The following is a 26,909-nucleotide window of genomic DNA, read 5'->3' as shown; positions in this document are numbered from 1 at the left end:
TCGTCCCAGGGCTCCATACCAACAGCTAGGGATCCCCAGCCTGTTCCTCGTCCCCAGGGCTCCATACCAACAGCTAGGGATCCCCAGCCTGTTCCCTCGTCCCAGGGCTCCATACCAACAGCTAGGGATCCCCAGCCTGTTCCCTCGTCCCAGGGCTCCATACCAACAGCTAGGGATCCCCAGCCTGTTCCCTCGTCCCAGGGCTCCATACCAACAGCTAGGGATCCCCAGCCTGTTCCCTCGTCCCAGGGCTCCATACCAACAGCTAGGGATCCCCAGCCTGTTCCCTCGTCCCCAGGGCTCCATACCAACAGCTAGGGATCCCCAGCCTGTTCCCTCGTCCCAGGGCTCCATACCAACAGCTAGGGATCCCCAGCCTGTTCCCTCGTCCCCAGGGCTCCATACCAACAGCTAGGGATCCCCAGCCTGTTCCCTCGTCCCAGGGCTCCATACCAACAGCTAGGGATCCCCAGCCTGTTCCCTCGTCCCAGGGCTCCATACCAACAGCTAGGGATCCCCAGCCTGTTCCCTCGTCCCAGGGCTCCATACCAACAGCTAGGGATCCCCAGCCTGTTCCCTCGTCCCAGGGCTCCATACCAACAGCTAGGGATCCCTAGTCTGTTCCTCGTCCCCAGGGCTCCATACCAACAGCTAGGGATCCCCAGCCTGTTCCCTCGTCCCCAGGGCTCCATACCAACAGCTAGGGATCCCCAGTCTGTTCCCTCGTCCCAGGGCTCCATACAACAGCTAGGGATCCCCAGTCTGTTCCCTCGTCCCAGGGCTCCATACCAACAGCTAGGGATCCCCAGCCTGTTCCCTCGCCCCAGGGCTCCATACCAACAGCTAGGGATCCCCAGCCTGTTCCCTCGTCCCAGGGCTCCATACCAACAGCTAGGGATCCCCAGCCTGTTCCCTCGTCCCAGGGCTCCACCAACAGCTAGGGATCCCCAGCCTGTTCCCTCGTCCCAGGGCTCCATACCAACAGCTAGGGATCCCCAGTCTGTTCCCTCGTCCCCAGGGCTCCATACCAACAGCTAGGGATCCCCAGCCTGTTCCCCTCGCCCCAGGGCTCCATACCAACAGCTAGGGATCCCCAGCCTGTTCCCTCGTCCCAGGGCTCCATACCAACAGCTAGGGATCCCCAGCCTGTTCCCTCGTCCCAGGGCTCCATCCAACAGCTAGGGATCCCCAGCCTGTTCCCTCGCCCCAGGGCTCCATACCAACAGCTAGGGATCCCCAGCCTGTTCCCTCGTCCCCAGGGCTCCATACCAACAGCTAGGGATCCCCAGCCTGTTCCCTCGTCCCAGGGCTCCATACCAACAGCTAGGGATCCCCAGCCTGTTCCCTCGTCCCAGGGCTCCATACCAACAGCTAGGGATCCCCAGCCTGTTCCCTCGTCCCAGGGCTCCATACCAACAGCTAGGGATCCCCAGCCTGTTCCCTCGTCCCCAGGGCTCCCTACCAACAGCTAGGGATCCCCAGTCTGTTCCCTCGCCCCAGGGCTCCATACCAACAGCTAGGGATCCCCAGCCTGTTCCCCTCGTCCCAGGGCTCCATACCAACAGCTAGGGATCCCCAGCCTGTTCCCTCGTCCCCAGGGCTCCATACCAACAGCTAGGGATCCCCAGCCTGTTCCCTCGTCCCAGGGCTCCATACAACAGCTAGGGATCCCCAGCCTGTTCCCTCGTCCCAGGGCTCCATACCAACAGCTAGGGATCCCCAGCCTGTTCCTCGTCCCCAGGGCTCCATACCAACAGCTAGGGATCCCCAGCCTGTTCCCTCGTCCCAGGGCTCCATACCAACAGCTAGGGATCCCCAGTCTGTTCCTCGTCCCAGGGCTCCATACCAACAGCTAGGGATCCCCAGTCTGTTCCCTCGTCCCCAGGGCTCCATACCAACAGCTAGGGATCCCCAGTCTGTTCCCTCGTCCCAGGGCTCCATACCAACAGCTAGGGATCCCCAGCCTGTTCCCTCGTCCCAGGGCTCCATACCAACAGCTAGGGATCCCCAGCCTGTTCCCTCGTCCCAGGGCTCCATACCAACAGCTAGGGATCCCCAGTCTGTTCCCTCGTCCCCAGGGCTCCATACCAACAGCTAGGGATCCCCAGCCTGTTCCTCGTCCCCAGGGCTCCATACCAACAGCTAGGGATCCCCAGCCTGTTCCCTCGTCCCCAGGGCTCCATACCAACAGCTAGGGATCCCCAGCCTGTTCCCTCGTCCCAGGGCTCCATACCAACAGCTAGGGATCCCCAGTCTGTTCCCTCGTCCCAGGGCTCCATACCAACAGCTAGGGATCCCCAGTCTGTTCCCCTCGTCCCAGGGCTCCATACCAACAGCTAGGGATCCCCAGCCTGTTCCCTCGTCCCCAGGGCTCCATACCAACAGCTAGGGATCCCCAGTCTGTTCCCTCGTCCCCAGGGCTCCATACCAACAGCTAGGGATCCCCAGCCTGTTCCCTCGTCCCCAGGGCTCCATACCAACAGCTAGGGATCCCCAGCCTGTTCCCTCGTCCCAGGGCTCCATACCAACAGCTAGGGATCCCCAGCCTGTTCCCTCGTCCCAGGGCTCCATACCAACAGCTAGGGATCCCCAGCCTGTTCCCTCGTCCCAGGGCTCCATACCAACAGCTAGGGATCCCCAGCCTGTTCCCTCGTCCCAGGGCTCCATACCAACAGCTAGGGATCCCCAGTCTGTTCCCTCGTCCCAGGGCTCCATACCAACAGCTAGGGATCCCCAGTCTGTTCCCTCGTCCCCAGGGCTCCATACCAACAGCTAGGGATCCCCAGCCTGTTCCCTCGTCCCCAGGGCTCCATACCAACAGCTAGGGATCCCCAGCCTGTTCCCTCGTCCCAGGGCTCCATACCAACAGCTAGGGATCCCCAGTCTGTTCCCTCGTCCCAGGGCTCCATACCAACAGCTAGGGATCCCCAGCCTGTTCCCTCGTCCCAGGGCTCCATACCAACAGCTAGGGATCCCCAGCCTGTTCCCTCGTCCCAGGGCTCCATACCAACAGCTAGGGGATCCCCAGCCTGTTCCCTCGTCCCAGGGCTCCATACCAACAGCTAGGGATCCCCAGTCTGTTCCCTCGTCCCCAGGGCTCCATACCAACAGCTAGGGATCCCCAGCCTGTTCCCTCGTCCCAGGGCTCCACCAACAGCTAGGGATCCCCAGCCTGTTCCCTCGTCCCAGGGCTCCATACCAACAGCTAGGGATCCCCAGCCTGTTCCCTCGTCCCAGGGCTCCATACCAACAGCTAGGGATCCCCAGCCTGTTCCCTCGTCCCAGGGCTCCATACCAACAGCTAGGGATCCCCAGCCTGTTCCCTCGTCCCAGGGCTCCATACCAACAGCTAGGGATCCCCAGCCTGTTCCCTCGTCCCAGGGCTCCATACCAACAGCTAGGGATCCCCAGCCTGTTCCCTCGTCCCAGGGCTCCATACCAACAGCTAGGGATCCCCAGTCTGTTCCCTCGTCCCAGGGCTCCATACCAACAGCTAGGGATCCCCAGCCTGTTCCCTCGTCCCAGGGCTCCATACCAACAGCTAGGGATCCCCAGCCTGTTCCCTCGTCCCCAGAGCTCCATACCAACAGCTAGGGATCCCCAGCCTGTTCCCTCGTCCCAGGGCTCCATACCAACAGCTAGGGATCCCCAGCCTGTTCCCTCGTCCCAGGGCTCCATACCAACAGCTAGGGATCCCCAGCCTGTTCCCTCGTCCCCAGGGCTCCATACCAACAGCTAGGGATCCCCAGCCTGTTCCCTCGTCCCAGGGCTCCATACCAACAGCTAGGGATCCCCAGCCTGTTCCCTCGTCCCAGGGCTCCATACCAACAGCTAGGGATCCCCAGCCTGTTCCCTCGTCCCAGGGCTCCATACCAACAGCTAGGGATCCCCAGCCTGTTCCCTCGTCCCAGGGCTCCATACCAACAGCTAGGGATCCCCAGCCTGTTCCCTCGTCCCAGGGCTCCATACCAACAGCTAGGGATCCCCAGCCTGTTCCCTCGTCCCAGGGCTCCATACCAACAGCTAGGGATCCCCAGCCTGTTCCCTCGTCCCAGGGCTCCATACCAACAGCTAGGGATCCCCAGCCTGTTCCCTCGTCCCAGGGCTCCATACCAACAGCTAGGGATCCCCAGCCTGTTCCCTCGTCCCAGGGCTCCATACCAACAGCTAGGGATCCCCAGCCTGTTCCCTCGTCCCAGGGCTCCACCAACAGCTAGGGATCCCCAGCCTGTTCCCTCGTCCCCAGGGCTCCATACCAACAGCTAGGGATCCCCAGCCTGTTCCCTCGTCCCAGGGCTCCATACCAACAGCTAGGGATCCCCAGCCTGTTCCCCTCGTCCCAGGGCTCCATACCAACAGCTAGGGATCCCCAGCCTGTTCCCTCGTCCCAGGGCTCCATACCAACAGCTAGGGATCCCCAGCCTGTTCCCCTCGTCCCAGGGCTCCATACCAACAGCTAGGGATCCCCAGCCTGTTCCCTCGTCCCAGGGCTCCATACCAACAGCTAGGGATCCCCAGCCTGTTCCCTCGTCCCAGGGCTCCATACCAACAGCTAGGGATCCCCAGCCTGTTCCCTCGTCCCAGGGCTCCATACCAACAGCTAGGGATCCCCAGCCTGTTCCCTCGTCCCAGGGCTCCATACCAACAGCTAGGGATCCCCAGCCTGTTCCCTCGTCCCAGGGCTCCATACCAACAGCTAGGGATCCCCAGCCTGTTCCCTCGTCCCAGGGCTCCATACCAACAGCTAGGGATCCCCAGCCTGTTCCCTCGTCCCCAGGGCTCCATACCAACAGCTAGGGATCCCCAGCCTGTTCCCTCGTCCCAGGGCTCCATACCAACAGCTAGGGATCCCCAGCCTGTTCCCTCGTCCCAGGGCTCCATACCAACAGCTAGGGATCCCCAGCCTGTTCCCTCGTCCCCAGGGCTCCATACCAACAGCTAGGGATCCCCCAGCCTGTTCCCTCGTCCCCAGGGCTCCATACCAACAGCTAGGGATCCCCAGCCTGTTCCCTCGTCCCAGGGCTCCATACCAACAGCTAGGGATCCCCAGTCTGTTCCCTCGTCCCAGGGCTCCATACCAACAGCTAGGGATCCCCAGCCTGTTCCCTCGTCCCAGGGCTCCATACCAACAGCTAGGGATCCCCAGCCTGTTCCCTCGTCCCAGGGCTCCATACCAACAGCTAGGGATCCCCAGCCTGTTCCCTCGTCCCCAGGGCTCCATACCAACAGCTAGGGATCCCCAGCCTGTTCCCTCGTCCCAGGGCTCCACACAGCTAGGGATCCCCAGCCTGTTCCCTCGTCCCCAGGGCTCCATACCAACAGCTAGGGATCCCCAGCCTGTTCCCTCGTCCCAGGGCTCCATACCAACAGCTAGGGATCCCCAGCCTGTTCCCTCGTCCCAGGGCTCCATACCAACAGCTAGGGATCCCCAGCCTGTTCCCTCGTCCCAGGGCTCCATACCAACAGCTAGGGATCCCCAGCCTGTTCCCTCGTCCCAGGGCTCCATACCAACAGCTAGGGATCCCCAGCCTGTTCCCTCGTCCCCAGGGCTCCATACCAACAGCTAGGGATCCCCAGCCTGTTCCCTCGTCCCAGGGCTCCATACCAACAGCTAGGGATCCCCAGCCTGTTCCCTCGTCCCAGGGCTCCATACCAACAGCTAGGGATCCCCAGCCTGTTCCCTCGTCCCAGGGCTCCATACCAACAGCTAGGGATCCCCAGCCTGTTCCCTCGTCCCAGGGCTCCATACCAACAGCTAGGGATCCCCAGCCTGTTCCCTCGTCCCAGGGCTCCATACCAACAGCTAGGGATCCCCAGCCTGTTCCCTCGTCCCAGGGCTCCATACCAACAGCTAGGGATCCCCAGCCTGTTCCCTCGTCCCAGGGCTCCATCCAACAGCTAGGGATCCCCAGCCTGTTCCCTCGTCCCAGGGCTCCATACCAACAGCTAGGGATCCCCAGCCTGTTCCCTCGTCCCCAGGGCTCCATACCAACAGCTAGGGATCCCCAGCCTGTTCCCTCGTCCCAGGGCTCCATACCAACAGCTAGGGATCCCCAGCCTGTTCCCTCGTCCCAGGGCTCCATACCAACAGCTAGGGATCCCCAGCCTGTTCCCTCGTCCCAGGGCTCCATACCAACAGCTAGGGATCCCCAGCCTGTTCCCTCGTCCCAGGGCTCCATACCAACAGCTAGGGATCCCCAGCCTGTTCCCTCGTCCCAGGGCTCCATACCAACAGCTAGGGATCCCCAGCCTGTTCCCTCGTCCCAGGGCTCCATACCAACAGCTAGGGATCCCCAGCCTGTTCCCTCGTCCCCAGGGCTCCATACCAACAGCTAGGGATCCCCAGCCTGTTCCCTCGTCCCAGGGCTCCATACCAACAGCTAGGGATCCCCAGTCTGTTCCCTCGTCCCAGGGCTCCATACCAACAGCTAGGGATCCCCAGCCTGTTCCCTCGTCCCAGGGCTCCAACAGCTAGGGATCCCCAGTCTGTTCCCTCGTCCCCAGGGCTCCATACCAACAGCTAGGGATCCCCAGCCTGTTCCCTCGTCCCAGGGCTCCATACCAACAGCTAGGGATCCCCAGCCTGTTCCCTCGTCCCAGGGCTCCAACAGCTAGGGATCCCCAGCCTGTTCCCTCGTCCCAGGGCTCCATACCAACAGCTAGGGATCCCCAGCCTGTTCCCTCGTCCCAGGGCTCCATACCAACAGCTAGGGGATCCCCAGCCTGTTCCCTCGTCCCAGGGCTCCATACCAACAGCTAGGGATCCCCAGCCTGTTCCCTCGTCCCAGGGCTCCATACCAACAGCTAGGGATCCCCAGCCTGTTCCCTCGTCCCAGGGCTCCATACCAACAGCTAGGGATCCCCAGCCTGTTCCCTCGTCCCCAGGGCTCCATACCAACAGCTAGGGATCCCCAGCCTGTTCCCTCGTCCCAGGGCTCCATACCAACAGCTAGGGATCCCCAGCCTGTTCCCTCGTCCCAGGGCTCCATACCAACAGCTAGGGATCCCCAGCCTGTTCCCTCGTCCCCAGGGCTCCATACCAACAGCTAGGGATCCCCAGCCTGTTCCCTCGTCCCAGGGCTCCATACCAACAGCTAGGGATCCCCAGCCTGTTCCCTCGTCCCAGGGCTCCATACCAACAGCTAGGGATCCCCAGCCTGTTCCCTCGTCCCAGGGCTCCATACCAACAGCTAGGGATCCCCAGCCTGTTCCCTCGTCCCAGGGCTCCATACCAACAGCTAGGGATCCCCAGCCTGTTCCCTCGTCCCAGGGCTCCATACCAACAGCTAGGGATCCCCAGCCTGTTCCCTCGTCCCAGGGCTCCATACCAACAGCTAGGGATCCCCAGCCTGTTCCCTCGTCCCAGGGCTCCATACCAACAGCTAGGGATCCCCAGCCTGTTCCCTCGTCCCAGGGCTCCATACCAACAGCTAGGGATCCCCAGCCTGTTCCCTCGTCCCAGGGCTCCATACCAACAGCTAGGGATCCCCAGCCTGTTCCCTCGTCCCAGGGCTCCATACCAACAGCTAGGGATCCCCAGCCTGTTCCCTCGTCCCAGGGCTCCATACCAACAGCTAGGGATCCCCAGCCTGTTCCCTCGTCCCAGGGCTCCATACCAACAGCTAGGGATCCCCAGCCTGTTCCCTCGTCCCAGGGCTCCATACCAACAGCTAGGGATCCCCAGCCTGTTCCCTCGTCCCAGGGCTCCATACCAACAGCTAGGGATCCCCAGCCTGTTCCCTCGTCCCAGGGCTCCATACCAACAGCTAGGGATCCCCAGCCTGTTCCCTCGTCCCAGGGCTCCATACCAACAGCTAGGGATCCCCAGCCTGTTCCCTCGTCCCAGGGCTCCATACCAACAGCTAGGGATCCCCAGCCTGTTCCCTCGTCCCAGGGCTCCATACCAACAGCTAGGGATCCCCAGCCTGTTCCCTCGTCCCAGGGCTCCATACCAACAGCTAGGGATCCCCAGCCTGTTCCCTCGTCCCAGGGCTCCATACCAACAGCTAGGGATCCCCAGCCTGTTCCCTCGTCCCAGGGCTCCATACCAACAGCTAGGGATCCCCAGCCTGTTCCCTCGTCCCAGGGCTCCATACCAACAGCTAGGGATCCCCAGCCTGTTCCCTCGTCCCAGGGCTCCATACCAACAGCTAGGGATCCCCAGCCTGTTCCCTCGTCCCAGGGCTCCATACCAACAGCTAGGGATCCCCAGCCTGTTCCCTCGTCCCAGGGCTCCATACCAACAGCTAGGGATCCCCAGCCTGTTCCCTCGTCCCAGGGCTCCATACCAACAGCTAGGGATCCCCAGCCTGTTCCCTCGTCCCAGGGCTCCATACCAACAGCTAGGGATCCCCAGCCTGTTCCCTCGTCCCAGGGCTCCATACCAACAGCTAAGGGATCCCCAGTCTGTTCCCTCGTCCCAGGGCTCCATACCAACAGCTAGGGATCCCCAGCCTGTTCCCTCGTCCCAGGGCTCCATACCAACAGCTAGGGATCCCCAGCCTGTTCCCTCGTCCCAGGGCTCCATACCAACAGCTAGGGATCCCCAGCCTGTTCCCTCGTCCCAGGGCTCCATACCAACAGCTAGGGATCCCCAGCCTGTTCCCTCGTCCCAGGGCTCCATACCAACAGCTAGGGATCCCCAGCCTGTTCCCTCGTCCCAGGGCTCCATACCAACAGCTAGGGATCCCCAGCCTGTTCCCTCGTCCCAGGGCTCCATACCAACAGCTAGGGATCCCCAGCCTGTTCCCTCGTCCCAGGGCTCCATACCAACAGCTAGGGATCCCCAGCCTGTTCCCTCGTCCCAGGGCTCCATACCAACAGCTAGGGATCCCCAGCCTGTTCCCTCGTCCCAGGGCTCCATACCAACAGCTAGGGATCCCCAGCCTGTTCCCTCGTCCCAGGGCTCCAACCAACAGCTAGGGATCCCCAGCCTGTTCCCTCGTCCCAGGGCTCCAACAGCTAGGGATCCCCAGCCTGTTCCCTCGTCCCAGGGCTCCATACCAACAGCTAGGGATCCCCAGCCTGTTCCCTCGTCCCAGGGCTCCATACCAACAGCTAGGGATCCCCAGTCTGTTCCCTCGTCCCAGGGCTCCATACCAACAGCTAGGGATCCCCAGTCTGTTCCCTCGTCCCAGGGCTCCATACCAACAGCTAGGGATCCCCAGTCTGTTCCCTCGTCCCAGGGCTCCATACCAACAGCTAGGGATCCCCAGCCTGTTCCCTCGTCCCAGGGCTCCAACAGCTAGGGATCCCCAGCCTGTTCCCTCGTCCCAGGGCTCCATACCAACAGCTAGGGATCCCCAGCCTGTTCCCTCGTCCCCAGGGCTCCATACCAACAGCTAGGGATCCCCAGCCTGTTCCCTCGTCCCCAGGGCTCCATACCAACAGCTAGGGATCCCCAGTCTGTTCCCTCGTCCCAGGGCTCCATACCAACAGCTAGGGATCCCCAGCCTGTTCCCTCGTCCCAGGGCTCCATACCAACAGCTAGGGATCCCCAGCCTGTTCCCTCGTCCCCAGGGCTCCATACCAACAGCTAGGGATCCCCAGCCTGTTCCCTCGTCCCAGGGCTCCATACCAACAGCTAGGGATCCCCAGCCTGTTCCCTCGTCCCAGGGCTCCATACCAACAGCTAGGGATCCCCAGCCTGTTCCCTCGTCCCAGGGCTCCATACCAACAGCTAGGGATCCCCAGTCTGTTCCCTCGTCCCAGGGCTCCATACCAACAGCTAGGGATCCCCAGCCTGTTCCCCTCGTCCCAGGGCTCCATACCAACAGCTAGGGATCCCCAGCCTGTTCCCTCGTCCCCAGGGCTCCATACCAACAGCTAGGGATCCCCAGCCTGTTCCCTCGTCCCAGGGCTCCATACCAACAGCTAGGGATCCCCAGCCTGTTCCCCTCGTCCCAGGGCTCCATACCAACAGCTAGGGATCCCCAGCCTGTTCCCTCGTCCCAGGGCTCCATACCAACAGCTAGGGATCCCCAGCCTGTTCCCTCGTCCCAGGGCTCCATACCAACAGCTAGGGATCCCCAGCCTGTTCCCTCGTCCCAGGGCTCCATACCAACAGCTAGGGATCCCCAGCCTGTTCCCCTCGTCCCAGGGCTCCATACCAACAGCTAGGGATCCCCAGCCTGTTCCCTCGTCCCAGGGCTCCATACCAACAGCTAGGGATCCCCAGCCTGTTCCCTCGTCCCAGGGCTCCATACCAACAGCTAGGGATCCCCAGCCTGTTCCCTCGTCCCAGGGCTCCATACCAACAGCTAGGGATCCCCAGTCTGTTCCCTCGTCCCCAGGGCTCCATACCAACAGCTAGGGATCCCCAGCCTGTTCCCTCGTCCCCAGGGCTCCATACCAACAGCTAGGGATCCCCAGTCTGTTCCCCTCGTCCCAGGGCTCCATACCAACAGCTAGGGATCCCCAGCCTGTTCCCTCGTCCCAGGGCTCCATACCAACAGCTAGGGATCCCCAGCCTGTTCCCTCGTCCCCAGGGCTCCATACCAACAGCTAGGGATCCCCAGCCTGTTCCCTCGTCCCAGGGCTCCATACCAACAGCTAGGGATCCCCAGCCTGTTCCCTCGTCCCAGGGCTCCATACCAACAGCTAGGGATCCCCAGTCTGTTCCCTCGTCCCAGGGCTCCATACCAACAGCTAGGGATCCCCAGTCTGTTCCCTCGTCCCAGGGCCCATACCAACAGCTAGGGATCCCCAGCCTGTTCCCTCGTCCCCAGGGCTCCATACCAACAGCTAGGGATCCCCAGCCTGTTCCCTCGTCCCAGGGCTCCATACCAACAGCTAGGGATCCCCAGCCTGTTCCCTCGTCCCAGGGCTCCATACCAACAGCTAGGGATCCCCAGCCTGTTCCCTCGTCCCAGGGCTCCATACCAACAGCTAGGGATCCCCAGCCTGTTCCCTCGTCCCAGGGCTCCATACCAACAGCTAGGGATCCCCAGCCTGTTCCCTCGTCCCAGGGCTCCATACCAACAGCTAGGGATCCCCAGCCTGTTCCCTCGTCCCAGGGCTCCATACCAACAGCTAGGGATCCCCAGCCTGTTCCCTCGTCCCAGGGCTCCATACCAACAGCTAGGGATCCCCAGCCTGTTCCCTCGTCCCAGGGCTCCATACCAACAGCTAGGGATCCCCAGCCTGTTCCCTCGTCCCAGGGCTCCATACCAACAGCTAGGGATCCCCAGCCTGTTCCCTCGTCCCAGGGCTCCATACCAACAGCTAGGGATCCCCAGTCTGTTCCCTCGTCCCAGGGCTCCATACCAACAGCTAGGGATCCCCAGCCTGTTCCCTCGTCCCACGGCTCCAACAGCTAGGGATCCCCAGCCTGTTCCCTCGTCCCAGGGCTCCATACCAACAGCTAGGGATCCCCAGCCTGTTCCCTCGTCCCAGGGCTCCATACCAACAGCTAGGGATCCCCAGCCTGTTCCCTCGTCCCCAGGGCTCCATACCAACAGCTAGGGATCCCCAGCCTGTTCCCTCGTCCCAGGGCTCCATACCAACAGCTAGGGATCCCCAGCCTGTTCCCTCGTCCCAGGGCTCCATACCAACAGCTAGGGATCCCCAGTCTGTTCCCTCGTCCCAGGGCTCCATACCAACAGCTAGGGATCCCCAGCCTGTTCCCTCGTCCCAGGGCTCCATACCACAGCTAGGGATCCCCAGTCTGTTCCCTCGTCCCAGGGCTCCATACCAACAGCTAGGGATCCCCAGCCTGTTCCTCCTCGTCCCAGGGCTCCATACCAACAGCTAGGGATCCCCAGTCTGTTCCTCGTCCCAGGCTCCAGCCCAACAGCTAGGGATCCCCCAGCCTGTTCCCCTCGTCCCAGGGCTCCATACCAACAGCTAGGGATCCCCAGCCTGTTCCCTCGTCCCAGGGCTCCATACCAACAGCTAGGGATCCCCAGCCTGTTCCCTCGTCCCAGGGCTCCATACCAACAGCTAGGGATCCCCAGCCTGTTCCCTCGTCCCAGGGCTCCATACCAACAGCTAGGGATCCCCAGCCTGTTCCCTCGTCCCAGGGCTCCATACCAACAGCTAGGGATCCCCAGCCTGTTCCCTCGTCCCAGGGCTCCACACAGCTAGGGATCCCCAGCCTGTTCCCTCGTCCCAGGGCTCCATACCAACAGCTAGGGATCCCCAGCCTGTTCCCCTCGTCCCAGGGCTCCATACCAACAGCTAGGGATCCCCAGCCTGTTCCCTCGTCCCAGGGCTCCACCAACAGCTAGGGATCCCCAGCCTGTTCCCTCGTCCCAGGGCTCCAACAGCTAGGGATCCCCCAGCCTGTTCCCTCGTCCCAGGGCTCCATACCAACAGCTAGGGATCCCCAGCCTGTTCCCTCGTCCCAGGGCTCCATACCAACAGCTAGGGATCCCCAGCCTGTTCCCTCGTCCCAGGGCTCCATACCAACAGCTAGGGATCCCCAGCCTGTTCCCTCGTCCCCAGGGCTCCATACCAACAGCTAGGGATCCCCAGCCTGTTCCCTCGTCCCAGGGCTCCATACCAACAGCTAGGGATCCCCAGCCTGTTCCCTCGTCCCCAGGGCTCCATACCAACAGCTAGGGATCCCCAGCCTGTTCCCTCGTCCCAGGGCTCCATACCAACAGCTAGGGATCCCCAGCCTGTTCCCTCGTCCCAGGGCTCCATACCAACAGCTAGGGATCCCCAGCCTGTTCCCTCGTCCCCAGGGCTCCATACCAACAGCTAGGGATCCCCAGCCTGTTCCCTCGTCCCAGGGCTCCATACCAACAGCTAGGGATCCCCAGCCTGTTCCCTCGTCCCAGGGCTCCATACCAACAGCTAGGGATCCCCAGCCTGTTCCCTCGTCCCAGGGCTCCATACCAACAGCTAGGGATCCCCAGCCTGTTCCTCGTCCCAGGGCTCCATACCAACAGCTAGGGATCCCCAGTCTGTTCCCTCGTCCCAGGGCTCCATACCAACAGCTAGGGATCCCCAGCCTGTTCCCTCGTCCCAGGGCTCCATACCAACAGCTAGGGATCCCCAGTCTGTTCCCTCGTCCCAGGGCTCCATACCAACAGCTAGGGATCCCCAGCCTGTTCCCTCGTCCCAGGGCTCCATACCAACAGCTAGGGATCCCCAGCCTGTTCCCTCGTCCCCAGGGCTCCATACCAACAGCTAGGGATCCCCAGCCTGTTCCCTCGTCCCCAGGGCTCCATACCAACAGCTAGGGATCCCCAGCCTGTTCCCTCGTCCCAGGGCTCCATCCAACAGCTAGGGATCCCCAGCCTGTTCCCCTCGTCCCAGGGCTCCATACCAACAGCTAGGGATCCCCAGCCTGTTCCCTCGTCCCAGGGCTCCATACCAACAGCTAGGGATCCCCAGCCTGTTCCCTCGTCCCAGGGCTCCATCCAACAGCTAGGGATCCCCAGCCTGTTCCCTCGTCCCAGGGCTCCACACAGCTAGGGATCCCCAGCCTGTTCCCTCGTCCCAGGGCTCCATCCAACAGCTAGGGATCCCCAGCCTGTTCCCTCGTCCCCAGGGCTCCATACCAACAGCTAGGGATCCCCAGCCTGTTCCCTCGTCCCAGGGCTCCATACCAACAGCTAGGGATCCCCAGTCTGTTCCCTCGTCCCAGGGCTCCATACCAACAGCTAGGGATCCCCAGCCTGTTCCCTCGTCCCAGGGCTCCATACCAACAGCTAGGGATCCCCAGCCTGTTCCCCTCGTCCCAGGGCTCCATACCAACAGCTAGGGATCCCCAGCCTGTTCCCTCGTCCCAGGGCTCCATACCAACAGCTAGGGATCCCCAGCCTGTTCCCTCGTCCCAGGGCTCCATACCAACAGCTAGGGATCCCCAGCCTGTTCCCTCGTCCCAGGGCTCCATACCAACAGCTAGGGATCCCCAGCCTGTTCCCTCGTCCCCAGGGCTCCATACCAACAGCTAGGGATCCCCCAGTCTGTTCCCTCGTCCCAGGGCTCCATACCAACAGCTAGGGATCCCCAGCCTGTTCCCTCGTCCCAGGGCTCCATACCAACAGCTAGGGATCCCCAGCCTGTTCCCTCGTCCCAGGGCTCCATACCAACAGCTAGGGATCCCCAGCCTGTTCCCTCGTCCCAGGGCTCCATACCAACAGCTAGGGATCCCCAGCCTGTTCCCTCGTCCCAGGGCTCCATACCAACAGCTAGGGATCCCCAGCCTGTTCCCTCGTCCCAGGGCTCCATACCAACAGCTAGGGATCCCCAGCCTGTTCCCTCGTCCCAGGGCTCCATACCAACAGCTAGGGATCCCCAGCCTGTTCCCTCGTCCCAGGGCTCCATACCAACAGCTAGGGATCCCCAGCCTGTTCCCTCGTCCCAGGGCTCCATACCAACAGCTAGGGATCCCCAGCCTGTTCCCTCGTCCCAGGGCTCCATACCAACAGCTAGGGATCCCCAGCCTGTTCCCCTCGTCCCCAGGGCTCCATACCAACAGCTAGGGATCCCCAGCCTGTTCCCTCGTCCCCAGGGCTCCATACCAACAGCTAGGGATCCCCAGTCTGTTCCCTCGTCCCAGGGCTCCATACCAACAGCTAGGGATCCCCAGCCTGTTCCCTCGTCCCAGGGCTCCATACCAACAGCTAGGGATCCCCAGCCTGTTCCCTCGTCCCAGGGCTCCATACCAACAGCTAGGGATCCCCAGCCTGTTCCCTCGTCCCAGGGCTCCATACCAACAGCTAGGGATCCCCAGCCTGTTCCCTCGTCCCAGGGCTCCATACCAACAGCTAGGGATCCCCCAGCCTGTTCCCTCGTCCCAGGGCTCCATACCAACAGCTAGGGATCCCCAGCCTGTTCCCTCGTCCCAGGGCTCCAACAGCTAGGGATCCCCAGCCTGTTCCCTCGTCCCAGGGCTCCATACCAACAGCTAGGGATCCCCAGCCTGTTCCCTCGTCCCAGGGCTCCATACCAACAGCTAGGGATCCCCAGCCTGTTCCCTCGTCCCAGGGCTCCATACCAACAGCTAGGGATCCCCAGCCTGTTCCCTCGTCCCCAGGGCTCCATCACAGCTAGGGATCCCCAGCCTGTTCCCTCGTCCCAGGGCTCCATACCAACAGCTAGGGATCCCCAGCCTGTTCCCTCGTCCCAGGGCTCCATACCAACAGCTAGGGATCCCCAGCCTGTTCCCTCGTCCCAGGGCTCCATACCAACAGCTAGGGATCCCCAGCCTGTTCCCTCGTCCCAGGGCTCCATACCAACAGCTAGGGATCCCCAGCCTGTTCCTCGTCCCAGGGCTCCACAACAGCTAGGGATCCCCAGTCTGTTCCCTCGTCCCCAGGGCTCCATACCAACAGCTAGGGATCCCCAGCCTGTTCCCTCGTCCCAGGGCTCCATACCAACAGCTAGGGATCCCCAGCCTGTTCCCTCGTCCCAGGGCTCCATACCAACAGCTAGGGATCCCCAGCCTGTTCCCTCGTCCCAGGGCTCCATACCAACAGCTAGGGATCCCCAGCCTGTTCCCTCGTCCCAGGGCTCCATACCAACAGCTAGGGATCCCCCAGCCTGTTCCCTCGTCCCAGGGCTCCATACCAACAGCTAGGGATCCCCAGCCTGTTCCCTCGTCCCAGGGCTCCATACCAACAGCTAGGGATCCCCAGTCTGTTCCCTCGTCCCAGGGCTCCATACCAACAGCTAGGGATCCCCAGTCTGTTCCCTCGTCCCAGGGCTCCATACCAACAGCTAGGGATCCCCAGCCTGTTCCCTCGTCCCAGGGCTCCATACCAACAGCTAGGGATCCCCAGCCTGTTCCCTCGTCCCAGGGCTCCATACCAACAGCTAGGGATCCCCAGCCTGTTCCCTCGTCCCAGGGCTCCATACCAACAGCTAGGGATCCCCAGTCTGTTCCCTCGTCCCACGGCTCCAACAGCTAGGGATCCCCAGTCTGTTCCCTCGTCCCAGGGCTCCATACCAACAGCTAGGGATCCCCAGCCTGTTCCCTCGTCCCAGGGCTCCATACCAACAGCTAGGGATCCCCAGCCTGTTCCCTCGTCCCAGGGCTCCATACCAACAGCTAGGGATCCCCAGCCTGTTCCCTCGTCCCAGGGCTCCATACCAACAGCTAGGGATCCCCAGCCTGTTCCCCTCGTCCCAGGGCTCCATACCAACAGCTAGGGATCCCCAGTCTGTTCCCTCGTCCCAGGGCTCCATACCAACAGCTAGGGATCCCCAGTCTGTTCCCTCGTCCCAGGGCTCCAACAGCTAGGGATCCCCAGTCTGTTCCCTCGTCCCAGGGCTCCATACCAACAGCTAGGGATCCCCAGCCTGTTCCCTCGTCCCAGGGCTCCATACCAACAGCTAGGGATCCCCAGTCTGTTCCCTCGTCCCAGGGCTCCAACAGCTAGGGATCCCCAGCCTGTTCCCTCGTCCCAGGGCTCCATACCAACAGCTAGGGATCCCCAGCCTGTTCCCTCGTCCCAGGGCTCCAACAGCTAGGGATCCCCAGCCTGTTCCCTCGTCCCAGGGCTCCATACCAACAGCTAGGGATCCCCAGCCTGTTCCCTCGTCCCAGGGCTCCATACCAACAGCTAGGGATCCCCAGCCTGTTCCCTCGTCCCAGGGCTCCATACCAACAGCTAGGGATCCCCAGCCTGTTCCCTCGTCCCACGGCTCCAACAGCTAGGGATCCCCAGCCTGTTCCCTCGTCCCAGGGCTCCATACCAACAGCTAGGGATCCCCAGTCTGTTCCCTCGTCCCAGGGCTCCATACCAACAGCTAGGGATCCCCAGCCTGTTCCCTCGTCCCAGGGCTCCAACAGCTAGGGATCCCCAGTCTGTTCCCTCGTCCCACGGCTCCAACAGCTAGGGATCCCCAGCCTGTTCCCTCGTCCCAGGGCTCCATACCAACAGCTAGGGATCCCCAGTCTGTTCCCTCGTCCCAGGGCTCCATACCAACAGCTAGGGATCCCCAGCCTGTTCCCTCGTCCCAGGGCTCCATACCAACAGCTAGGGATCCCCAGCCTGTTCCCTCGTCCCCAGGGCTCCATACCAACAGCTAGGGATCCCCAGCCTGTTCCCTCGTCCCAGGGCTCCATACCAACAGCTAGGGATCCCCAGCCTGTTCCCTCGTCCCAGGGCTCCATACCAACAGCTAGGGATCCCCAGCCTGTTCCCCTCGTCCCAGGGCTCCATACCAACAGCTAGGGATCCCCAGCCTGTTCCCTCGTCCCAGGGCTCCATACCAACTGCTAGGGATCCCCAGCCTGTTCCCTCGTCCCCAGGGCTCCATACCAACAGCTAGGGATCCCCAGTCTGTTCCCTCGTCCCAGGGCTCCATACCAACAGCTAGGGATCCCCAGCCTGTTCCCTCGTCCCAGGGCTCCATACCAACAGCTAGGGATCCCCAGCCTGTTCCCTCGTCCCAGGGCTCCAACAGCTAGGGATCCCCAGCCTGTTCCCTCGTCCCAGGGCTCCATACCAACAGCTAGGGATCCCCAGCCTGTTCCCTCGTCCCAGGGCTCCATACCAACAGCTAGGGATCCCCAGCCTGTTCCCTCGTCCCAGGGCTCCAACAGCTAGGGATCCCCAGCCTGTTCCCTCGTCCCAGGGCTCCAACAGCTAGGGATCCCCAGCCTGTTCCCTCGTCCCAGGGCTCCAACAGCTAGGGATCCCCAGCCTGTTCCCTCGTCCCAGGGCTCCATACCAACAGCTAGGGATCCCCAGCCTGTTCCCTCGTCCCAGGGCTCCAACAGCTAGGGATCCCCAGCCTGTTCCCTCGTCCCACGGCTCCAACAGCTAGGGATCCCCAGTCCGTCCCAGGGCTCCATACCAACAGCTAGGGATCCCCAGTCCGTCCCAGGGCTCCATGCTGTATTGGGTCTATGCTGCATGTCGGTACTCCTTGTGGTCTGCATATAGCCCAACGCCAACATGTCATTTCTTACAATTTGGACTAGCTGCAAAATCCCCTCATCCAGACAAAAAAAGGTTCCATGTGTGACATCCTGCTCACACATCTGTCGGGGCCCTGGCCACAGCACTTCCTCTCCAGGTCAGTGGGCATCTCCCAACAATCCAGGCAGGTGCAACAACAGAAGGGCTGTCCTCGGTCTGGGATGTCTGGAGTTCCTGGCATATGCTTCCGCAAATCCATTATGTCAAACATCACTCCAGGTAGACAGGTAGTGACCTGCTCCAGCACCTCTCCCCTGTCTTCTCTCAACTTAGCCTGTATAGACAGTGAATAAAAAAAACCCGGAATGAAGTCAAATATTGGTTAATATGATTAGAATATTGGGTAATATGATTAGAATATTGGGTAATATGATTAGAATATTGGGTAATATGATTAGAATATTGTGAAACGGGTAAACAGAACCGCAAGTGAAAGAATTTCACCAACCTTCATCTGGGCCTGCCTCTCTTCTGTCAGTTGGGCAGCCCTCTCCACTCCAATTCTTTCTGCAGCCCTACCTCTTCCTCTCCCTCTTCCTCTTCCTCTCCCTCTTCCTCTCCCTCTTCCTCTCCCTCTCCCTCTCCCTCTCCCTCTTCCTCTCCCTCTCCCTCTTCCTCTCCCTCTCCCTCTCCCTCTTCCTCTCCCTCTCCCTCTTCCTCTTCCTCTCCCTCTCCCTCTCCCTCTCCCTCTCCCTCTCCCTCTCCCTCTTCCTCTCCCTCTCCCTCTTCCTCTCCCTCTCCCTCTCCCTCTCCCTCTCCCTCTCCCTCTCCCTCTTCCTCTCCCTCTCCCTCTTCCTCTCCCTCTTCCTCTCCCTCTCCCTCTTCCTCTCCCTCTTCCTCTTCCTCTCCCTCTCCCTCTCCCTCTCCCTCTCCCTCTCCCTCTCCCTCTCCCTCTCCCTCTTCCTCTCCCTCTTCCTCTCCCTCTCCCTCTCCCTCTCCCTCTTCCTCTCCCTCTCCCTCTTCCTCTTCCTCTCCCCCTTCTTCTAACTCCTATCACATTATAACCAATCTATCAAATTTTTTCCTGATCTGAAAACATTGTTTTGATTTATCTTCATTTTTGATTTATCTTCATTTTCATTTTGAACGTTGCTGTTATCGCATCCAAAATCTGTGTCGAATTTGATTTATCACGTCATTCCCAGCCGACTACTTACGAGAGTTGGGATTTCTGGGAAATTGAGTTCTAATCTAGAAAAAAACATTCTAGCCGGAGGGGGCTCTCCAAAAACACCTGTACACACAAATGTACATAGTGCAACTTTAATTATAGCCTACGGTCGGGCTTTTTTCAGTTTTATTTTACAATTTGTATCATGTTAAATATGAACAACTATCGGGAGCCACCATCAGTGATTCCCACATACATTTATAACTGTCACTTTAGTGTTAGTTTTCTTCAATTTGTATCTTACATTTTGCATCATTCCAGTCCGTTTCCCTTTCTTACCTCTGTCACGTCCATGTACGTTGTTCGTGAGGGTCGCTAGCATTACTGGATCATACTAGGCTAACGTTGTGCAATAATTTGGGACATTTGAATCATTATGGAACTCAGACACATGTAGCAGGTTAAACCTGGAGCCTGGCGGTTCACCACGACTGGACGGTTGTCATACAGTTCCATGATTAGTGAGAATTAGGGTAGGTTTATCGGACTATTGATCAACCCCCTGTTGTACACATCTACATTCCAACGTTTCACGATGAATCAAACCATTATATTTTTATTCATACATATGTTTAGTGCATAAAGGCTCTCCAATCCAGTTTTTATTATTATTCATAAATACTTTCCTAACACTAAATAATATACAAGATCAGAGTATTTTTTAATCTACCAGTTGGTGCTGAAACAGATACGAAGAGGCAAAGATGTCATTCTTTCCTTGATCAATATATTCTAAACCCCTTCCCTCTATGTATTCTGGTCTGAACCCCTTATCTCTATGTATTCTGGTCTGAACCCCTTATCTCTATGTATTCTGGTCTGAACCCCTTATCTCTATGTATTCTGGTCTGAACCCCTTATCTCTATGTATTCTGGTCTGAACCCCTTATCTCTATGTATTATATTCTGAACCCCTTATCTCTATGTATTCTGGTCTGAACCCCTTATCTCTATGTATTCTGGTCTGAACCCCTTATCTCTATGTATTCTGGTCTGAACCCCTTATCTCTATGTATTCTGGTCTGAACCCCTTATCTCTATGTATTCTGGTCTGAACCCCCTTATCTCTATGTATTCTGGTCTGAACCCCTTATCTCTATGTATTCTGGTCTGAACCCCTTATCTCTATGTATTCTGGTCTGAACCCCTTATCTCTATGTATTCTAGTCTGAACCCCTTCACTCTATGTATTCTGGTCTGAACCCCTTATCTCTATGTATTATATTCTGAACCCCTTATCTCTATGTATTCTGGTCTGAACCCCTTCCCTCTATGTATTCTGGTCTGAACCCCTTATCTCTATGTATTCTGGTCTGAACCCCTTATCTCTATGTATTCTGGTCTGAACCCCTTATCTCTATGTATTCTGGTCTGAACCCCTTCCCTCTATGTATTCTGGTCTGAACCCCTTATCTCTATGTATTCTAGTCTGAACCCCTTCACTCTATGTATTCTGGTCTGAACCCCTTATCTCTATGTATTATATTCTGAACCCCTTATCTCTATGTATTCTGGTCTGAACCCCTTATCTCTATGTATTCTGGTCTGAACCCCTTATCTCTATGTATTATATTCTGAACCCCTTATCTCTATGTATTCTGGTCTGAACCCCTTATCTCTATGTATTCTGGTCTGAACCCCTTATCTCTATGTATTCTGGTCTGAACCCCTTATCTCTATGTATTCTGGTCTGAACCCCTTATCTCTATGTATTCTGGTCTGAACCCCCTTATCTCTATGTATTCTGGTCTGAACCCCTTATCTCTATGTATTCTGGTCTGAACCCCTTATCTCTATGTATTCTGGTCTGAACCCCTTATCTCTATGTATTCTGGTCTGAACCCCTTATCTCTATGTATTCTGGTCTGAACCCCTTATCTCTATGTATTCTGGTCTGAACCCCTTATCTCTATGTATTCTGGTCTGAACCCCTTATCTCTATGTATTCTAGTCCGAACCCCTTCACTCTATGTATTCTGGTCTGAACCCCTTATCTCTATGTATTATATTCTGAACCCCTTATCTCTATGTATTCTGGTCTGAACCCCTTATCTCTATGTATTCTGGTCTGAACCCATTCCCTCTATGTATTCTGGTCTGAACCCCTTATCTCTATGTATTATATTCTGAACCCCTTATCTCTATGTATTCTGGTCTGAACCCCTTATCTCTATGTATTCTGGTCTGAACCCCTTATCTCTATGTATTCTGGTCTGAACCCCTTATCTCTATGTATTCTGGTCTGAACCCCTTATCTCTATGTATTCTGGTCTGAACCCCTTATCTCTATGTATTCTGGTCTGAACCCCTTATCTCTATGTATTATATTCTGAACCCCTTATCTCTATGTATTCTGGTCTGAACCCCTTATCTCTATGTATTCTATTCTGAACCCCTTATCTCTATGTATTCTGGTCTGAACCCCTTATCTCTATGTATTCTATTCTGAACCCCTTATCTCTATGTATTCTGGTCTGAACCCCTTATCTCTATGTATTCTATTCTGAACCCCTTATCTCTATGTATTCTGGTCTGAACCCCTTATCTCTATGTATTCTGGTCTGAACCCCTTATCTCTATGTATTCTGGTCTGAACCCCTTATCTCTATGTATTCTGGTCTGAACCCCTTATCTCTATGTATTCTGGTCTGAACCCCTTATCTCTATGTATTCTGGTCTGAACCCCTTATCTCTATGTATTCTGGTCTGAACCCCTTATCTCTATGTATTCTGGTCTGAACCCCTTATCTCTATGTATTCTGGTCTGAACCCCTTATCTCTATGTATTCTGGTCTGAACCCCTTATCTCTATGTATTCTGGTCTGAACCCCTTATCTCTATGTATTCTGGTCTGAACCCCTTATCTCTATGTATTCTGGTCTGAACCCCTTCTCTCTATGTATTCTGGTCTGAACCCCTTATCTCTATGTATTCTGGTCTGAACCCCTTATCTCTATGTATTCTGGTCTGAACCCCTTATCTCTATGTATTCTGGTCTGAACCCCTTATCTCTATGTATTCTGGTCTGAACCCCTTATCGCTATGTATTCTGGTCTGAACCCCTTATCTCTATGTATTATATTCTGAACCCCTTATCTCTATGTATTCTATTCTGAACCCCTTCCCTCTATGTATTCTGGTCTGAACCCCTTATCTCTATGTATTCTAGTCTGATGGCTTAAGATAAATGTATTGAAAACCCTTTTGAATGAAAACTCCAGGAGAAAGTCTGTTGGCTGGCAAATGAGATGGTTTTCAGCGGTTTAATGAAATGTATTGAAAGAGTGCAAGTTAGCCACACATGCAGAGAGTGTTACTCAACTGTAAGTCTGATACCAAATACTGAGAAGTGCGTAGGAAAGGCATGAGTAGGAAAGGCATGAGTAGGAAAGACGTAAATTCCTAAGTCGGAATCGGCAAAATATAGAACTATTAAAACAGTTGGAAAACTATGTTACGAAACATCTCTCTCTCTCTCTCTCTCTCTCTCTCTCTCTCTCTCTCTCTCTCTCTCTCTCTCTCTCTCTCTCTCTCTCTCTCTCTCTCTCTCTCTCTCTCTCTCTCTCTCTCTCTCTCTCTCTCTCTCTCTCTCTCTCTCTCTCTCTCTCTCTCTCTCTCTCTCTCTCTCTCTCTCTCTCTCTCAATTCAATTTCAATTTAAGGGCTTTAATAGCATGGGAAACATATGTTTACATTGCCAAAACAAGTGAAATAGATAATAAAGAAAAGTGAAATAAACAATCATTATGAACAGTAAACATTACACTCAGAAGATCCAAAAGAATAAAGACATTTCAAATGTCATATTATGTATATATACAGTGTTGTAACAATGTGCAAATAGTTAAAGTACAAATGGGGAAATAAATAAACATAAATATAGGTTGTATTTCCAATGGTGTTTGTTCTTCACTGGTTGCCCTTTTCTTGTGGCAAAAGGTCACAAATCTTGCTGCTGTGATGACACACTGTGGTATTTCACCCAGTAGATATGGGAGTTTATCATTTACATTTTAGTCATTTAGCAGACGCTCTTATCCAGAGCGACTTACAGTTAGTGAGTGCATACATTTTCATACTGGCCCCCGTTGGGAAACGAACCCACAACCCTGGCGTTGCAAGTGCCATGCTCTACCAACTGAGCTACAGGGGACTATTATCAAAACTGGATTTGTTTTCGAATTCTTTGGGGTCTGTGTAATCTGTGGGAAATATGTGTCTCTAATATGGTGATACATTTGGCAGGAGAATAGGAAGTGCAGCTCAGTTTCCACCTCATTTTGTGGGCAGTGTGCACATAGCCTGTCTTCTCTTGAGAGCCAGGTCTGCCTACGGCGGCCTCTATCAATAGCAAGGCTATGATCACTGTGTCTGTACATTGTCAAAGATTTCCTTCAGTTTGGGTCAGTCACAGTGGTCAGGTATTCTGCCACTGTGTACTCTCTGTTTAGGGCCAAATAGCATCCTAGTTTGCTCTGTTTTTTGTAAATTCTTTCCAATGTGTCAAGCAATTATCTTTTTGTTTTCTCAAGGTTTGGTTGGGTCTAATTGTGTTGCTGTCCTGGGGCTCTGTGGGGTCTGTTTGTGTTTGTGAAAGAGCCCCAGGACCAGCTTGCTGAGGGGACTCTTCTCCAGGTTCATTTCTCTGTAGGTGATGGCTTTCTCTCACTCTCCCTCTCCGATCCTGACCCCATCCTGAGCATTATTCCTTAATATGCTATGAGCATTTGGTTAAGCTATTTGGCATCAGAGGATTAAGAAAGAGGGGGAAGAGAGGGAGATGGGAGAGAGAGAGAGATAGAGATAGAGAGAGAGAGAGAGAGAGAAGAAGAAGAGAGAGAGAGAGAGAGAGAGAGAGAGAGAGAGGGGGGCTGAGGAGAGAGGGGGAGAGAGAGAGAGAGAGAGAGAGAGAGAGAGAGAGAGAGAGAGAGAGAGAGAAAGAGAGAGAGAGAGAGAGGAAGCTATCTCATGTGAGCTCCAGCCCCATCCTGCTCCTCTCTGCCCAATGTACTCTGCTATGCTCTGCTCTACTCTACTCTACTCTACACTACTCTACTCTGCCCTGCTCTGCTCTGCTCTGCTCTGCTCTACTCTACTCTACTCTGCTCTGCTCTACTCTGCTCTGCTCTACTCTACTCTGCTCTGCTCTGCTCTGCTCTGCTCTGCTGCACTCTGCTCTGCTCTGCTCTACTCTACTCTACTCTACTCTACTCTACTCTACTCTACTCTGCTGTACTCTACTCTACTCTGCTGTACTCTACTCTACTCTACTCTACTCTACTCTACTCTACTCTGCTGTACTCTACTCTACTCTGCTGTACTCTACAATACTCTGCTCTGCTCTACTCTACTCTGCTCTGCTCTACTCTGCTCTGCTCTACTCTACTCTGCTGTACTCTACAATACTCTGCTCTACTCTACTCTACTATACTCTGCTGTACTCTACACTACTCTGCTCTGCTCTACTCTACTCTACTCTACTCTACTCTACTCTACTCTACTCTACTCTACTCTACTCTACTCTACTCTGCTCTGCTCTGCTCTGCTCTGCTCTGCTCTGCTCAGCTCTTATCTACTCTACTCTACTCTGCTGTACTCTACTCTACTCTGCTGTACTCTACTCTACTCTACACTGCTCTACTCTGCTCTGCTCTGCTCTGCTCTACTCTGCTGTACTCTACTCTACTCTGCTGTACTCTACTCTGCTCTGCTCTACTCTACTCTGCTGAACTCTGCTCTGCTCTGCTGTACTCTACTCTATTCTACTCTACTCTACTCTGCTCTGCTCTGCTCTGCTGTACTCTACTCTACTCTGCTGTACTCTACTCTGCTTTGCTCTACTCTACTCTACTCTGCTGTACTCTACTCTACTCTGCTGTACTCTACAATACTCTGCTCTGCTCTACTCTACTCTACTCTGCTCTGCTCTACTCTGCTCTGCTCTACTCTACTCTGCTGTACTCTACAATACTCTGCTCTACTCTACTCTACTATACTCTGCTGTACTCTACACTACTCTGCTCTACTCTGCTCTGCTCTACTCTACTCTACTCTATTCTACTCTACTCTACTCTGCTCTGCTCTGCTCTGCTGTACTCTACTCTACTCTGCTGTACTCTACTCTGCTTTGCTCTACTCTACTCTACTCTGCTGTACTCTACTCTACTCTGCTGTACTCTACAATACTCTGCTCTGCTCTACTCTACTCTACTCTGCTCTGCTCTACTCTGCTCTGCTCTACTCTGCTGTACTCTACAATACTCTGCTCTACTCTACTCTACTATACTCTGCTGTACTCTACACTACTCTGCTCTACTCTGCTCTGCTCTACTCTACTCTACTCTACTCTACTCTACTCTACTCTACTCTACTCTATCTGCTCTGCTCTGCTCTGCTCTACTCTACTCTACTCTACTCTGCTGTACTCTACTCTACTCTGCTCTGCTCTACTCTACTCTGCTCTGCTCTACTCTACTCTACTCTGCTCTGCTCTACTCTACTCTGCTCTGCTCAGCTCTTATCTACTCTGCTCTACTCTACTCTACTCTACTCTGCTCTACTCTACTCTACTCTGCTAAACTCTGCTCTGCTCTGCACTACTCTACTCTGCTCTGCTCTGCTCTGCTGTACTATACTCTACTCTACTCTGCTCTGCTCTGCTCTGCTCTGCTCAGCTCTTATCTACTCTACTCTACTCTGCTGTACTCTACTCTACTCTGCTGTACTCTACTCTACTCTACACTGCTCTACTCTACTCTACTCTACACTGCTCTACTCTACTCTACTCTACTCTGCTGTACTCTACTCTACTCTACACTGCTCTATTCTACTCTACTCTACTCTACACTGCTCTACTCTACTCTACTCTACTCTACTCTACTCTATTCTACTCTACTCTACTCTACTCTGCTCTGCTCTGCTCTGCTCTGCTCTGCTCAGCTCTTATCTACTCTACTCTACTCTGCTGTACTCTACTCTACTCTGCTGTACTCTACTCTACTCTACACTGCTCTGCTCTGCTCTGCTCTACTCTGCTGTACTCTACTCTACTCTGCTGTACTCTACTCTGCTCTGCTCTACTCTACTCTACTCTGCTGAACTTGCTCTGCTCTGCTCTGCTCTGCTCTACTCTACTCTGCTGAACTCTGCTCTGCTCTGCTGCACTCTACTCTACTCTACTCTACTCTACTCTGCTGTACTCTACTCTACTCTACACTACTCTGCTGTACTCTACTTTACTCTACTCTGCTGTACTCTACTCTACTCTGCTGTACTCTACAATACTCTGCTCTGCTCTACTCTACTCTACTCTGTTTTGCTCTACTCTGCTCTGCTCTACTCTACTCTGCTGTACTCTACAATACTCTGCTCTACTCTACTCTACTCTACTCTGCTGTACTCTACACTACTCTGCTCTACTCTGCTCTGCTCTACTCTACTCTACTCTACTCTATCTGCTCTGCTCTGCTCTACTCTACTCTACTCTACTCTGCTGTACTCTACTCTACTCTGCTCTACTCTACTCTGCTCTGCTCTACTCTACTCTACTCTGCTCTACTCTACTCTGCTGAACTCTGCTCTGCTCTGCACTACTCTACTCTGCTCTGCTCTGCTCTGCTCTGCTGTACTATACTCTACTCTACTCTACTCTGCTCTGCTCTGCTCTGCTCAGCTCTTATCTACTCTACTCTACTCTGCTGTACTCTACTCTACTCTACACTGCTCTACTCTACTCTACTCTACTCTACTCTACTCTGCTGTACTCTACTATATTCTACTCTACTCTACTCTGCTCTACTCTGCTCTGCTGTACTCTACTCTACTCTGCTGTACTCTACTCTATTCTACTCTACTCTA

The sequence above is a fragment of the Coregonus clupeaformis genome, chromosome 12 (genome assembly GCF_020615455.1).
Source record: "Coregonus clupeaformis isolate EN_2021a chromosome 12, ASM2061545v1, whole genome shotgun sequence".
NCBI classification, from domain to species: domain Eukaryota; kingdom Metazoa; phylum Chordata; class Actinopteri; order Salmoniformes; family Salmonidae; genus Coregonus; species Coregonus clupeaformis.
This window is presented reverse-complemented; position numbering follows the sequence as displayed.